At 42.1% G+C, this 15,144-nt stretch overlaps 2 protein-coding genes across 2 annotated transcripts in view; both read left to right on the forward strand.

The window, feature by feature from the left end:
- The window catches only part of LOC109930964 (dynein axonemal heavy chain 8-like), a 2,199,840-nt gene that overhangs the window by 384,604 nt on the left and 1,800,092 nt on the right, over positions 1-15,144 (forward strand). The gene's annotated exons all lie outside the window — the stretch shown is intronic.
- Positions 1-15,144, forward strand: part of LOC109918465 (dynein axonemal heavy chain 8-like) — an 876,900-nt gene that overhangs the window by 162,922 nt on the left and 698,834 nt on the right. The window lies entirely within an intron of this gene.

Here is a 15,144-nt window from a genome sequence, read left to right on the forward strand (position 1 = left end):
CCAAAAGTTAGATGGTAGTGGCATTCCAATTCGCCTCTGTAATTGTCTATCAGTATCTTTTCATCTTAGAATGACCATTTTAATTATTATCTTGGTTGTCCGAATGGTTTGGCAGACCTGCACCTGTTGAATTGCTTAACCATGCAGATTTGACTTCTTAGTTTAGTTGCTTTCTTAACATCATGAGAAGAGCAGCTCTAGTCCTCAGCTGCCAGAAGGCATGCTGTCCATCTCTCTCAAAAGTCACATCTCCAGAAAAATTCTTGGATTTTGCCTGCTAAATTGGACTAATTCTCTGAGTACAATAAATGCTGCTGTGTCTTCAACTGCTATTCATCTGTATCTTAGCTCTTCCTACAAAATCAATCAATTAACAGACTCCCAATTGTAAACTTAAAGCAATATCTTTGATTTGTTAACAAATTCGTAAGTTGTAAATCTCTTCCTCCCCTCTCTGTTTCTCTGTATCTTGTATATGTGCATGTGAGAATAGAGTTTTAAAGCAATTCTCCCTGCATTATGAATATTTTGTTTAAAAAAGCATACTTTTGATTTCACCTTCGGGGATTTTGCTGTAGGTTTATTTCTAAAATAGAAACTCAACCAAGCAGTGTTTTGAGGAAATCTCCTCGGCCTTCTACAACAATGGATGGGAATAGAACGGGAAAAGAGTTAATCAAACTTCACTGTCTTGGGCTTAAGAGGGGAAAGGCAATCATAATTTAAATTCACCTCCATTTCCTGTTTGTCTGTACAATCAGGGGTTTCGACATTGAGTAATATGTGCAGCTTTGGATACCTGCTGTTATTGGAGGTTTTTAGGGTAGATATTTTCTCAGATTCACCATCTGCACAAATTGTTAATCTCTGGGATGTCTAGCGTGTCCTTCTACTCATTCTGTAGATAAGAGATAACTAGATTCTGGAACTATAGTAATCGACCATTACTCTCTCTATATAAACTTTGTTAAGAATGTATTTCTTATACCCTGAGAGACAAATCTGAGGAATCTGGTTTCATTACTGTAAATATTGGGCATGTAATTCATGGGTTGGGAATTTGACCAATTTCTGAAGAAAGGAGAAACATAGGTTGGATCTCTTTGACCCTTTGGATTCTGTAGTTTTTAATCCAGAACTTTACATTCTCATTATAAAACATCTTTGAATCTTATTTCAGTCTGTAATGACGGGAACCAGGTGGACCTTGTTGACTATGAGAACCTTGATTGGCCCAGGTTAACAGCCCCAATCAGGAAAGTCCTGGCTGACTAATATAATCTGGAGAGGACCATGGAGGGGGTCATTATGGCTGACTGCCTGTTCCTTTTCTGTGGCTACATCCGTGCCCAGGTGTCCCTGGAGAAGGAGCACACGGTGTGCACCACCGCTTTTGATGCCTTTTGGGAGAGATGGGCACTGCGGGGTGTGGAGTGCTATATTTCCCCTTTCAATTCTATTTTAATTTGACCCCTACACTCCCCTTCACCTTTTTGTTCACATAGGTGTTTCCCCTAGGGGCTCTGCTTGATACTGGTTCTTTGGTCGCTTGGGTGTTTTTCCTGGTGGCAGAATATCAATAAAGTTATTTACACACCTGGTGTTTTTTAACTGTGTCTCATCTGTACACACACATGATGCTGGGGAAAATAAGCACCATTATTGCATGGCGATGGTGTAGGGGTTTGGAAAAAAAATTAACCAGGAAATTAGAATTCAAAAACAAAAAAAAATATAACCAGGAGATTTAGAACCTCATTAGTTCAGTGGACTGACTCTGAGCTGGCTGGCCACAGCCAATGTACTGTGCACAAGTAATGTTCAAAGTTGGGTACAGTAATTGTGAGATGGAGGGCAGGAAGCTATAATGTGTGGTTCCTTTAAGAGATTTGTACTTTGTCTGTCCTTAGAAATTTAAAAAAAATGTGTCTGTGAGCAGCAGCTGAAGTTGCTATTACAGAGAGCCTCAAAAAGTGAAATAAGTGTATCAAAAAAAGCCTTACAGGTGGGAGGCAAAACATTAGTCTTGTCTTGATATTATGACAAGAAGTTTGAATTTGGTCAATTAATTTAAGCGAGGCACCTAGATACAGAAAGCCAATTGAATTTAAATCTGATAGTGTTGACAACCTGAAACCAATCATATTATAAGAATTTGGTAATGTCATTACGGGTATGTAAGACGAGGGCAATTGGAAAACCGGAGAGAGCCAACTGCCAACTGAAAAAGACAGCCATCCGCCACCTGCCTGAGTTAGCACCATTCAGCTCTCAGAATGCCTATCTAATTAATCAGAGGTACCGTGGTATTTTAGCTCAAAGTCCTCATTGAAGAAATTATAGCAATAAAACATCCATGACAGCAGAATTAACGGAAAAAAGGTGTTTGTGAAGAAAGCAGAGATGACAGAATATTCCAGAAGACAGTCAGTGCGAATTTGGAGAGATTAAGTTATAATTTATTGCTTCTTATTAATTGGGTTTATAGTGGTGGGCCTTGTCTTGATTTAAACAGCATTCCATAGAATTTAGACTAGTTAGGAAGTAGTTAGTAATCTAAGGGGGAAACTGTCACTTTGTTAGTAATTCTGTTAATTTGTTCATTATTAGGGTTAAATAAATAAATTGTTTCTTGTTATTTGTAAAGTGGAGATCAGGGATTTTCTTTCTTTTACCATTTTAATTTGAGGCAGAATTGAGATCAAAATGTCTGATACATCCATTTCAGATATGTTACCATCGAAAGAGAATATCACATTGGAAAGGCTATGCAGATAGAATGCAAAATCTAGGTAGAAACTCAAATTTGAAAATAGATAAGAGAATGATGGTAACAGAAAACCAGCCTGGCTCAAGAAGCTTCTCAGATTTTGCAAACTTTTTTAAGGTACCAAAATACTGCACGTTAGATTGACATGAAACAACTTTAAATATTGTGATGCTAGATGATACTGAGTAGAAAAAAATGACATAAACATGCAAAACATTCAGCTTTATCAGCAAATACAATTTGGTAAGAAAACGGGGAATTCAAGCGGATGCACAAGAGTCAGAAAGAACCTGAACTGATAATCTAAATGTGTGCTGATAATCTAAATGTGTGCAAAGAGGTTAGTACCTTTTAGCACACAACTCCAAAGAAAACTCAGCATACCAAGATATTTCTTCATTACAACACATATGGTAATAAACCAACTTTCGAAGATATGAATCAGCATCTCTTATGGGTAATTCATCTGACACAGAACATGCAAGTTAATAGTCATCCAACTAATGTTAAACTTGACCCTCATGTGAATATTATTGTATTGTCTGCTGCAAGTGTTGGCTGCTTGAGGAGCTCCGGCTCAAAATTGATGAGCTGGAATCCGAACTCCAAACACTGCAGCACATCAGGGAGGGGGAGAAATACCTGGATACTGTGTTCCAGGAGGCAGTCACACCTGGTAGATTAACTAATGTTAATTCGATCGGCGGGCAGGGACAGCAGTTGTGTGACTGCGAGTGAGGCAGGTAGAGGGACCCTGCAGACAGGAACACAGGAGCCACAGCCCTTGACATTGTCCCACAGGTATGAGGCACTTGCTCCCTGCATGGATGAGGAACAGGGCTGCAGGAAGGCTGAGTCAACAGACCATGACACCATGGTCCAGGAGGCCATTCAAGAGGGGGGAGCAAAAAGACATATTGTAGTTGTAGGGGATTCCATCATCAGGGCGATAGACAGTATCCTTTGCAAGCAGGATAGAGAATCCCGCATGGTGTGTTGCCTGCCCGGTGCCAGGATGCGAGACATCTCTGACCGGCTTGAGAGGATACCAGAGAGGGAGGGGGAGGATCCAGTTGTTGTGGTCCACATAGGTACCAACAACATAGGCAGGACTAGGAAAAAAGACCTGTTTCGGGATTATGAAAAGCTAGGAACAAAATTAAAAAACAGGTCTTCAAGGGTCATAATCTCTGGATTGCTGCCTGAGACACGTGCAAATTGGCATAGGGAGGTGAGGATCAGGGAAGTAAACACGTGGCTAAAAGAGTGGTGTGGGAAAGAGGGTTTCCTTTTCATGGGGCACTGGCATCAGTTTTGGGACAGGAGGGATCTATATCGCTGGGATAGACTCCACCTGAACAGGGCCAGGTCCAGTGTTCTGGCGAAAAGGGGAAATTGGGTGGTTAATAGGACTTTAAACTAGTAAGTAGGGGGGAAGGGAGAAGTGAGCGTAGAGGGAAAATAACAATTAATGTAAGGCAGAGCAGCAGGTTAGCAGGTGACGAAGAAGCTTCAACTCCATTGAAAATTGGGAAAAAAGTTAAAGGGAAGGAGAACTCAAGAGCTGTTAGTAATGGAGGTAATAGGACCCAAAAAGAAGGTGCAAAAACTGGCATAAGGGCACTTTATCTGAATGCTCAGAGCATTCGAAATAAGGTGGATGAGTTGACGGCGCAAATCATGGCAAATGTGTATGATTTAGTGGCCATTACAGAGACATAGTTACAGGATGGTCATGACTGGGAGTTAAATATCCAGGGGTATCAAACTGTTCGGAAGGACAGACAGGAAGGTAAGGGAGGTGGTGTTGCTCTGATTTTTAAGGATGATATCAGGGCGGTAGTGAGAGATGATATAGGTTCTACTGAACAAAACGTTGAATCCATTTGGGTGGAAATTAGGAGTAGCAGGGAGAAGAAGTCACTGATAGGTGTGGTCTATAGGCCACCAAATAATAACATCGTGGTGGGGCAGGCAATAAACATAGAAATAGCTAATGCATGTAAAAATGGTACAGCAATTATCATGGGGGATTTTAATCTACATATCGATTGGTCAAACCAGGTCAGTCATGGCAGCCTTGAGGAGGGGTTCATAGAATGCATCCGCGATAATTTCCTTGAACAATATTTAATGGAACCTACGAGGGAGCAAGCTATCCTAGATCTAGTCCTGTGTAATGAGACAGGAATAATTAATGATCTCACAGTTAGGGATCCTCTCGGAAGAAGCGATCACAGTATGGTCGAATTTAAAATACAGATGGAGCGTGAGAAGGTTAAATCCAGTACCTATGTCCTGTGCTTAAACAAAGGAGACTATGGAGAAATGAAGAAAGAGTTAGCTAAGGTAGAATGGGAGCAAAAACCTTATGGTGGGTCAATTGAGGAACAGTGGAGGACTTTCAAAACGATTTTTCACAGTGCTCAGCAGAAGTATATTCCAGTGATAAGGAAGAACTGTAGGAAAAGAGAGAGCCAGCCATGGATGTCTAAGGAAATAAAGGAAAGTATCAGATTGAAAAAAAACACTTGCAAAAAAGCAAAGAGTAGTGGGAAACTAGTAGACTTGGAAATCTTTAAAGGCCAACAGAAAGCCACAAAAAAAGTTATAAAGAAAAGTAAGATAGATTATGAGAGTAAACTAGCTCAGAATATAAAAACAGGCAGCAAAAGTTTCTATAAATATGTAAATCGTAAAAGAGTGGCAAAGGTAAACATTGGTCCTTTAGAGGATGAGAAGGCCAATTTAATAACTGGGAATGAGGAAATAGCCGAGACATTAAACAGTTATTTCGTGTTGGTCTTCACAGTGGAAGTCACAAATAACATGCCGAAAACTAATGGCAAGAAGGTTATAGCAGGTGAGGACCTAGAAACTGTCATTATCACTAAGGAGGCAGTGCTGGGCAAGCTAATGGGGCTAAAGGTAGACAAGCCTCCTGGCCCAGATGAAATGCATCCCAGGGTACTAAAAAATGTGATGGGGGAAATAGAAAATGCACTAGAAATTATTTACCAAAATTCACTGGACTCTGGGGTGGTTCCCGCAGATTGGAAAACAGCCTATGTGACGCCACTATTTAAAAAAGGAAGTAGACAAAAAGCAGGTAACTATAGGCCAGTTAGCTTAACTTCGGTAGTGGGAAAAATGCTTGAATCTATCATTAAGGAAGAAATAGCAAGACATCTGGATATAAATTGTCCCATTGGGAACACCCAGCATGGGTTCATGAAGGGTAGGTCATGTTTAACTAATTTGGTGGAATTCTTTGAGGACATTACTTGCATGGTGGACAATGGGGAACCTGTGGATGTGGTGTATCTGGATTTCCAGAAGGCATTTGACAAGGTGCCACACCAAAGACTGCTACATAAGATAAAGTTGCACGGTATTACAGTTAATGTATTGGCATGGATAGAGGATTGGTTGACCAGTAGAAAGCAAAGAGTAGGGGTAAATGGGTGTTTTTCTGGTTGGCGGTCAGTGGCTGGTGGTGTGCCTCAGGGATCAGTGTTGGGACTTCAATTGTTTACAATTTACATTGATGATTTGGAGTTGGGGACTGAGTGTGGTGTGTCAAAATTTGCAGATGACACTAAGGTGAGTGGTAGAGCAAAGTGTGCAGAAGAGACTGGAAGTCTGCAGAGGGATATAGATAGTCTAAGTGAGTGGGCAAAGGCCTGGCAGATGGAGTACAATGTTGATAAGTGTGAGGTCATCCATTTTGGTAGGAATAACAGCAAAATGGACTGTGTTTTAAATGGTAAAAAATTGCAGCACGCTGCTGTGCAGAGGGATTTGGGTATCCTTGTGCATGAATCGCTGAAGGTGGGATTGCAGGTGCAGCAGGTGATTAAAAAGGCAAATGGAATTTTGTCTGCCATTGCTCGAGGGATGGAGTTTAAAAACAGGGAGGCTATGCTGCAGCTGTATAGGGTCCTGGTGAGGCCACACCTGGAGTACTGTGTGCAGTTTTGGTCTCCTTACTTGAGAAGAGATATGCTAGCACTGGAGGGGGTGCAGAGGAGATTTACTCGGTTGATTCCAGAGTTGAGAGGGTTGGATTATGAGGAGAGACTGAGTCGACTGGGATTATACTCATTGGAATTCAGAAGAATGAGGGGAGATCTTATAGAAACATATAAGATTATGAAGGGAATAGATAAAGTGGAGGCAGGGAGGTTGTTTCCGCTAGCAAGTGAAACTAGGACTAGAGGGCATTGCCTCAAAATAAAGGGAAGCAGATGTAGGACTGAGGTCAGGAGGAACTTCTTCACCCAAAGGGTTGTGAATCTGTGGAATTCCATGCCCAGTGAAGCAGTTGAAGCTACCTCACTGAATGTTTTTAAGGCAAGGCTAGATACATTTTTGAAAAGTAAAGGAATTAAGTGTTATTTTGAGTGGGTGGGTAAGTGGAGCTGAGTCTCAAAAAGATCAGCCATGATCTTATTAAATGGCGGGGCAGGCTCGAGGGGCCAGATGGCCTACTCCTGTTCCTAGTTCTTATGTTCTTATGTCTGAAAAGAATTCATTAGTTGAAGACAATGAGACTATAACCATCTGACAGAGACTTGCATGTCGCAGGCAGAACAGCACTCAAAATCAAAGGAATGCTGAGAGTTTTCTGAAAGCACAGAAATCAATGTTTTGTGGAACATGTGAATATATCAAAACCAACACTTTTTACTTCTCTCTTAAAATGCCATAGTCTGTTGAAAAATCTCAACGAGCTCAGAAGCCAAATGCTGTTGATCAAAGTAACTTGACTGTTCGCTGAACTTAAATCTAACAGAGCATCACTTGGGGTTAATTATATTGGTGTTTGGCAACTTTTGATGGCTGAGAGATCAGAAGATATTACTGATTTAGAGGAGTTATTTAATAGTCTTCCAACTGCAGATGAAGCTTCAAAATCTAATCATCGGATATCCTTGACAGTGGTTAGTAGTAGACTCTTCAGCGGTCAATTCAGGTATTTTGAACAAATAATCCTAAAGCAGCACATTCAGCTTTATTGTCTGGGTTTGAATATTGTGAACCTATACAAATGAAGACATGTGAGAATGGAAAGATTACCTGCACGTCTATCTCATTACAGAATCAAAAGGAGAAGATTAATTCTTTTAGTACCACAAATATCTTCTCTGACACAAGTTGAGGAAACTAAATATCTACTAAGGGAAACAAACTCTTTACTGCAAAATAAATGCCAAGGATGCCCTCAGAAAGAGTGTTCAGGAAATCAATGACCCGCCAACATTCCAGTGTGACAAAGAATTGTACCTAAATATTTCATCTCAAGTAGCAGACATGTAACCTAAATAAGTTGAGAGCCATCTTTAAAGTTAGAAGAATTCAATAACCAGAAGGAAGCTGGTGAAAAGTTGATGGATAAGAACTGAAAGGGCCCTAACTGACATCATGAGACATGGTCTGTGCATCTGGATATAAGGGAATATTTCTGGGAGGCTCTACCCAGTTCCAATATGGATGTTAATTTGTCTTTCAGAGTCTCTCTAAGTTGTCATTTTGATGGTAAATTCAGTGAAGATTCTTCTGAGACCATTTAAGTCTCGAATTTAACATGTTCGAAAGTGAGAGGTAGTTCAATCTGAAGCAAGGGTGTTAAATCTGAATAAGGAAAATTATGAAAGGGCTTCCACAATGGATTGCCTTCAAATACAGTAACTTAAGAGCCCTTAAAGGTGCAAATACTCAAAAGAGGTCAGTCAACTGTGACTGATAAAATAGGGTAAAAATTGTATTTGATAAAAGAAAATGATAATAAAATGGTGAAAACTTATAATAAATCTGAGGATTGCGAAGATTTAGAATACACCAAAGGAGAACCAAGAAACTGATCAGAATAGAATATGAATGCAATCTAGCAAAAACCATAAAAATGCTCTGTAAAATCTTCTACAGCTAAGGAAAAAGGACATGTTTGACTTAAATGAACGTAGGCCCTTTAAAAGAAGTGTTATGAGAATTTATGCTGGCTAATGGGAATATTGAGGTGAAGCTAACTACTTTGGGAAGAACTTTATAAGGATCTGAATGTCATGGACTATGGTGAGATTTGCAGCAAAATTGAACAAGAAGTCTAGCAAGGCCTATCTCAACCTTGGAAGCATCTCGCTCTGTGTTTTATGCTTTTCACAAGCACCATGGCAAGTTGGCAGATTATTCCTTGTTAAGTGCCCGTTGACAGCGCAACTCTCCTTAATATTCAGCTTTCTTGTTTACCAAACAGATTAAACATTGAGAAAATTTGACATGGAAACCAGAGCAGGTACCTGGCAGATTCAGTTTGCTGTTTATTTCATGTTGTGTGCAACCAAATGGAGCACAAGTTATGATGGGCATGAACCGCATATACTCTTGTCCACAGACATCAGCATCTAGCATTTGCTAAAACATCAACAACCATCATGTACCTCTCTGATACACTTGCAGACTACTTTTGAATAACTGATCAGTTTCATCAGTCACTCTCATCAGTCTGTACGGTGGAAAATAATTTGAACATTCTATTAATACTACAGAATACAGGGTGAAGAATTAAGTAACCATTGCTATCACTAGAGAAGTAGCATTAGATAAACTAATGGGGCTAAAGGCAGATAAGTCCCCTAGCCCTGATGTTTACACCCAAGGATCTGAAAAGGGGTAATTTTCTGAAAATCCTTGGATTCTGATGGCATACCAGAGGATTAGAAAACTACCAATGTGCCACCCCTATTCGAAAAGGGAGGGAGACAAAAAGAGGATATCTATAGTCTGATTAGCCTACCATCTATTGCTGCAAAAGTATTGGAATCAATTATTACGGAAATAAGAGCAGAACATTTGGAAAATTATAATCTGGTCAAGCAGAGTCAGCATGGCTTCATAAAAGGGAAATTATGTCTGACTAATATATTGAGTTTGACAAGGAAGTCTCAACCACAGTGAATAGAGGAGAACCAGGAGTTGACTTCCAAAAGGTGTATGACAGGATATGTCACAAAAAGTTGAGTTATAAGATAACAGCCCATGGTGTTGGAGGTAGAATGTTTGCATGGATAGAGGATTGACAAATGGGCAAGAAACAGAGCAGGGATAAAGAGTTCTTTCTCAGATTGGCACAGGATCAGTGCTGGAACTGCAACTCTTAATGATATAGATTAATGACATGGAGAAAGGAAACAAATATAATGAAACTAAATTTATAGACAACACAAAAATTGGTGGAAAGGCAGGTAGCAAGAGCAATGCAAACAGATATATTGATAAGTAAGCGGGCAAAAAGTTGGCAATGTATAATGTGGGAAAACAAGAAGTTGTTCATTTTGTAAGGGAGAACGAAAGAACAGAGTATTATTTAAATGAAGAGAAAACTTCAAATGAAAGGACTTGAGGGTACTTGTGCACCAAGCACAGAAAGCTAACACATAGGTACAGCAGGTGAACAGGAAGCCAATGCAATGATTTTTAAAATTCATTTGTGGGATGTGGATGTTGCTGGCTAGCATTTATTGTCCGTCCCTTGTTGCCCTTGAGAAGGTGGTGGTGAGCTCCCTTTTTAAATGCTGCTGTCCATATGCTGTGGGTTAATCCACAATTCCATTAGGAAGGGAATTCCAGGATTTTGACCCAGCAACAGTGAAGGAACTGTGATATATTTCCAAGTCAGGATGGTAAGTGGCTTGAAGGGGAACTTGAAGGTGGTGGTGTTCCCATATATCTGCTGCCCTTATGTTTTCAGATGGAAGTAGTCATGGGTTTGGAAAGTGCTATCTGAGGATCTTTGATGAATTTCTGCAGTGCATCTTGTACTGCCACTGAATGTCTACAAAATCATGAGAGGTATAGACAGGGTGAATAGCAAGAAGCTTTTTCCCAGAGTGGGGGACTCAATTACTAGGGGTCATGATTTCAAGGTGAGAGGGGAAAAGTTTAAGGGAGATATGCGTGGAAAGTTCTTTACTTTGGTGGTGGTGGGTGCCTGGAACGCATTGCCAGCAAAGGTGTTAGAGGCGGGCACGATAGCGTCATTTAAGATGTATCTAGACAGATACATGAATGGGCAGGGGGCAGAGGGATACAGATTCTTTGAAAATAGGTGACAGATTTAGATAGAGGATCTGGATTGGCGCAGGTTTAGAAGGCTGATGGGCCTGTTCCTGTGCTGTAATTTTCTTTGCTCTTTGTTCTTTGTTGGTGGTGAAGGGAGTGGATTTTCGTGGATGTAATGCCAATCAAGTGGGCTGCTTTACCCTGGATGGTGCCAAACGTCTTGAATATTGTTGGAGCTGCACTCATCCAGGCAAGTGGGGAGTATTTCATCACGATCCTGAATCGTGCCTTGTAGATGGTGGACAGGCTTTGGGGAGTCAGGAGCTGTGTTACCGCAGTATTCCTAGCCTCTAACCTGCTGTTGTAGCCACTGTGTTTATGTGATGAGACCAGTTGAGTTTCTGGTCAATGATAACCCCCAGGATGTTGATAGTGGGAGATTCAGCAATCATTACACCATTGAATGTCAAGGGGCAGTGGTTAGATTGTCTCTTATTAGTAATGATCATAGCCTGGCATTTGTGTGGTGCAAATTTTACTTGCTACTTCTCAGCCCAAGCCTGGATATTGTCCAGATCTTGTTGCATTGGAACATCGACTGCTTTAGTATCTGAGGAGTTGTGAATGATTCATTGTGCATTCATTGGCGAACATTGTCACTTCTGACCTTGTGATGGAGGGAAGGTCATTGACGAAGCAGCTGAAGATGGTTGGATCCAGGACACTACCCTGATGAACTCCTGCAGAGATGTCCTGGAGCTGAGATGATTGACCTCCAACAACCATCTTCCTGTGTGTCAGGTATGACTCTAATGACTGGAGGATTTGCCCCCAATACCCATTGATTCCAGTTTTGCTAGGGCTCCTTGATGCCATACTTGGTCAAGTGCATGATGTCAAGGGCTGTCACTCTTAGCACTGTTGATGACACCTTCCATCACTTTACTGATGATCGAGAGTAGACTAATGTGGCGGTAATTGGCTGGGTTGGATTTATCCTGCTTTTTATGTACAGGACATACCTGGGCAATTTTCCACTCAGTCAAATGCAGCTTTGATGTTGTGGACTGTCACTGACTCCTCACCTCTGGAACTCAGCTCTTTTGTCCATGTCTGAATCAAGGTTGTAATGAGGTCAGGAGCTGAGTGGCCCTGGCTGAACTCAAACTGTGTGTCAGTGAGCAGGTAATTGCCGAGTAGATGCTTCTTGACAGCACTGTTGATGACACTTTCCATCACTTTACTGACGATCGAAAGTAGACTGATGGGGTGTCAATTTTTCACATTGTCAGGTAGATGCCAGTGTTGTAACTGTACTGGAAGAGCTTGGCTAGGGGAGTGGCATGTTCTGGAGCAGACGTCTACAGTACTGTTGCTGGAATGATGTCAGGGCCCATTGCCTTTACAGTATCCAGTGTCTCCACTGTTTCTTGATATTACGTGGAGTAAATCAAATTGGCTGAAGACTGGTATCTGTAATACTAAGGATGATTGGAGGAGGCTGAGATAAATCACCTACTCGGCATCTCTGGCTGAAGATTGCTGCAAATACTTCAGCCTTCTGTTCCACTGATGTGCTGGGCTCTTCCATCATTGAGCTTGGGGATAGTTGTGGAACCTCCTCTTCCATTGAGTTGTTTAATTGGATGTGGCAGGACTACAGAGCTTAACTCTGATCCATTGGTGATAGGATCACTTAGCTCTGTCTAACACATGCTGCTTATGCTTTTGGCCCTCAAGTAGTCCTGTTTGGTAGCTTCACCAAGTTGCTACCTCATCTTCAGGTATGCCTGGTGCTGCTCCTGGCATGCCCTCCTGCATTGTCCATTGAACCAGGTTTGACCAGGGTTGGCTTGATGGTAATGGTTGAATGGGGGATATGCCCAGCGATGACGTTACAGATTGTGCTGGAGTACAATTCTGCAGCTGTTGGTGGTCCACAATGCCTCATGGATGCCCAGTCTTGAGGTGCTAGATCTGTTCAAATTCTGTCCCATTTAGCATGGTAATAGGGCCACACAACATGATGGAGGTTATTCTCAATGTGAAGGCGGGACTTTGTTTCAACAAAGACTGTGCGGTAGTCACTCTTACCGATACTGTCGTGGACAGATGCATCAGCAGCTAGCAGATTGGTAAGGATGAGATCAAGTATGTTTTTCCCTTTGGTTGGTTCCCTCATCATCTGCCACAGACCCAGTCTAGCAGCGATGTCCTTTAGGACCCGACCAGCTTGATCAGTAGTACTGATTGAAATCCCCCACCAAGAGTACATCTTGTGCCCTTGCTAACTTCAGTGCTTCCTCTAAGTGTTGTTCAACATGGAGGAGTACAAATTCATAGCTGAGGGAGGATGGTAAGTGGTAATCAGCAGGAGGTTTCCTTGCCCATGTTTAACATGAAGTCACGAGACTTCATGGGGTCTGGAGTCAATGTTGAAGACCTCTAGGCAACTGCCTCATGACTGTATACCACTGCGCTGCCACCTCTGCTGGGTCTGTCCTGTCAGTGGGACAGGACATATCCAGGGATGTTGATGGTGGTGACTGGGACATTGTCTGTAAGATATGATTCTGTGCGTATGGCTATGTCAGGCTGTTGTTTGATTAGTCTGTGAGACAGCTCTCCCCGTTTTGGCACTAGCCCCCAGATGTTAGTAAAGTGGACTTTGCAGGGCTGTTTCTGTCATTGTCTTTTCTGGTGCCTAGGTTGATGCCAGGTGATCCAATGGTTCATTTCTTTCAGACTTGGCCCTTACTTCAAGTAGGCTGGAGGATAAGAGTAGGGAAGTCTTAGTGCAACTGTATAAGGTGCTGGTAAGGCCGATCTGGAGAACTGTGAGCAGTTTTATCACCTTATTTAAGGAAAGACAGCAAATTTTTGTAGGCAGGGATGGGCAAGAAATGCTGGCCAGCCAGCGACGCCCACATCTCACAAATGAATAAAAAAAAGTTCGGATACGGTTCACTATATATGAGGATCCCTGGTCTGGAGGGATTGTCTTATGACCAAAGGTTAAACAGATTAGGACTGTACTCATGCGAATTTAGAAGAATGGGAGGTGATATGATTGTGACATATAGGACTGTTAAGTGGCTTTGGAGGGCAAATGCTGAGAGAATCATGGGAGAGTCTGGGACCAGAGGGCATGGTCTCAGCATTAAAGAATGTCAATTTAAGACTAAGATGAAGGAGATTGTGAGTATTTGGAACTCCTTGCCACAGAGAGCTACGAGGACAGATTGCTTGTGTATATTTAAGGCTGAGAAAGACTCCTCATCAGTAAGTGGGCAGTAAAGTAGACATGAGGCATGTTGGATCAGCCCTGATCCCATTGAATGGCAGAGCAGGCCTACTCGTGTTCCTGTTTATTCAAGTCTTATGGTCTTATTGCAGGGCATACCAGCAACTAAAATTAAGGAGGCAGGGAATCATTTTGATGAATGGCACACCAAGACGCCAATCTTACGCCTACAGCACCTGCAAACACACATATTCATTCAACCGTATGGCCATGTTGGAAACTGGTTGGAGTTAGTCCTCAGTCCAATTATGGGAGGGCAACTGTTAGTCAGGGGGAGCAAAAATCATAGGCACACTCCACACACACTCTATGGACTTAGTGACAGTCAATCATCTACTTGGGACATTCGTGATTAGGGAAACTGTCCCTCTAATTGAATTGAATTAAATCGAATTGAATCAACTTAGCTTTATTGTCATGTGCATGTGATTAGGTGATGTGTAAAGTTTATAATGTTGCTGCTTATGGCGCCATATTAGGTACAGCATACCTAAGTACAGATACTTAAGTATTTGTTACAGAATTAAAAAATAATAAACAAAAGTGCAGCATTAGAATAAAGTGTTTTAAAAAAATACTCAAATTACAGTCCTTTTCACCAAGTCCGTGCCAGCACCTAGCCTCCAGACTGCACCGGGCCAAGTCTTCAGACCATGATGAGCTTCAAAACTCAATGTCTCGCTTCCAATCTGCAAAGGCCTCTCCTCCCCGCAGTGGCTGCCAGTCCAGCACTTGCCTCCTCACAATGGCCTCCAGTCTGGAACTCGCCTCTGGGAATTGCCTCCCTGTGCTGGCTTCTGGTCTGGGTCTCACTTCTGCGAATTGCCTCTCTGCACCAACCTCTGGTCCAGGATTTGCCTCTCTGTGATGGCCTCTGTCCCAGGACTCACCTCCCTGTGCTGATCTGCGGTCTGCGACTGGCCTCTAGGACTTGCCTTCCTTGCCGGCCTTCGGTCCTGGACTCGCCTCCCCATGCCGGCCTCTGGTCTAGGACTCGTCTCCCGCACTG

The sequence above is a fragment of the Rhincodon typus genome, chromosome 5, assembly GCF_021869965.1.
Source record: "Rhincodon typus isolate 14 chromosome 5, sRhiTyp1.1, whole genome shotgun sequence".
Taxonomy (NCBI): Eukaryota; Metazoa; Chordata; class Chondrichthyes; order Orectolobiformes; family Rhincodontidae; genus Rhincodon; species Rhincodon typus.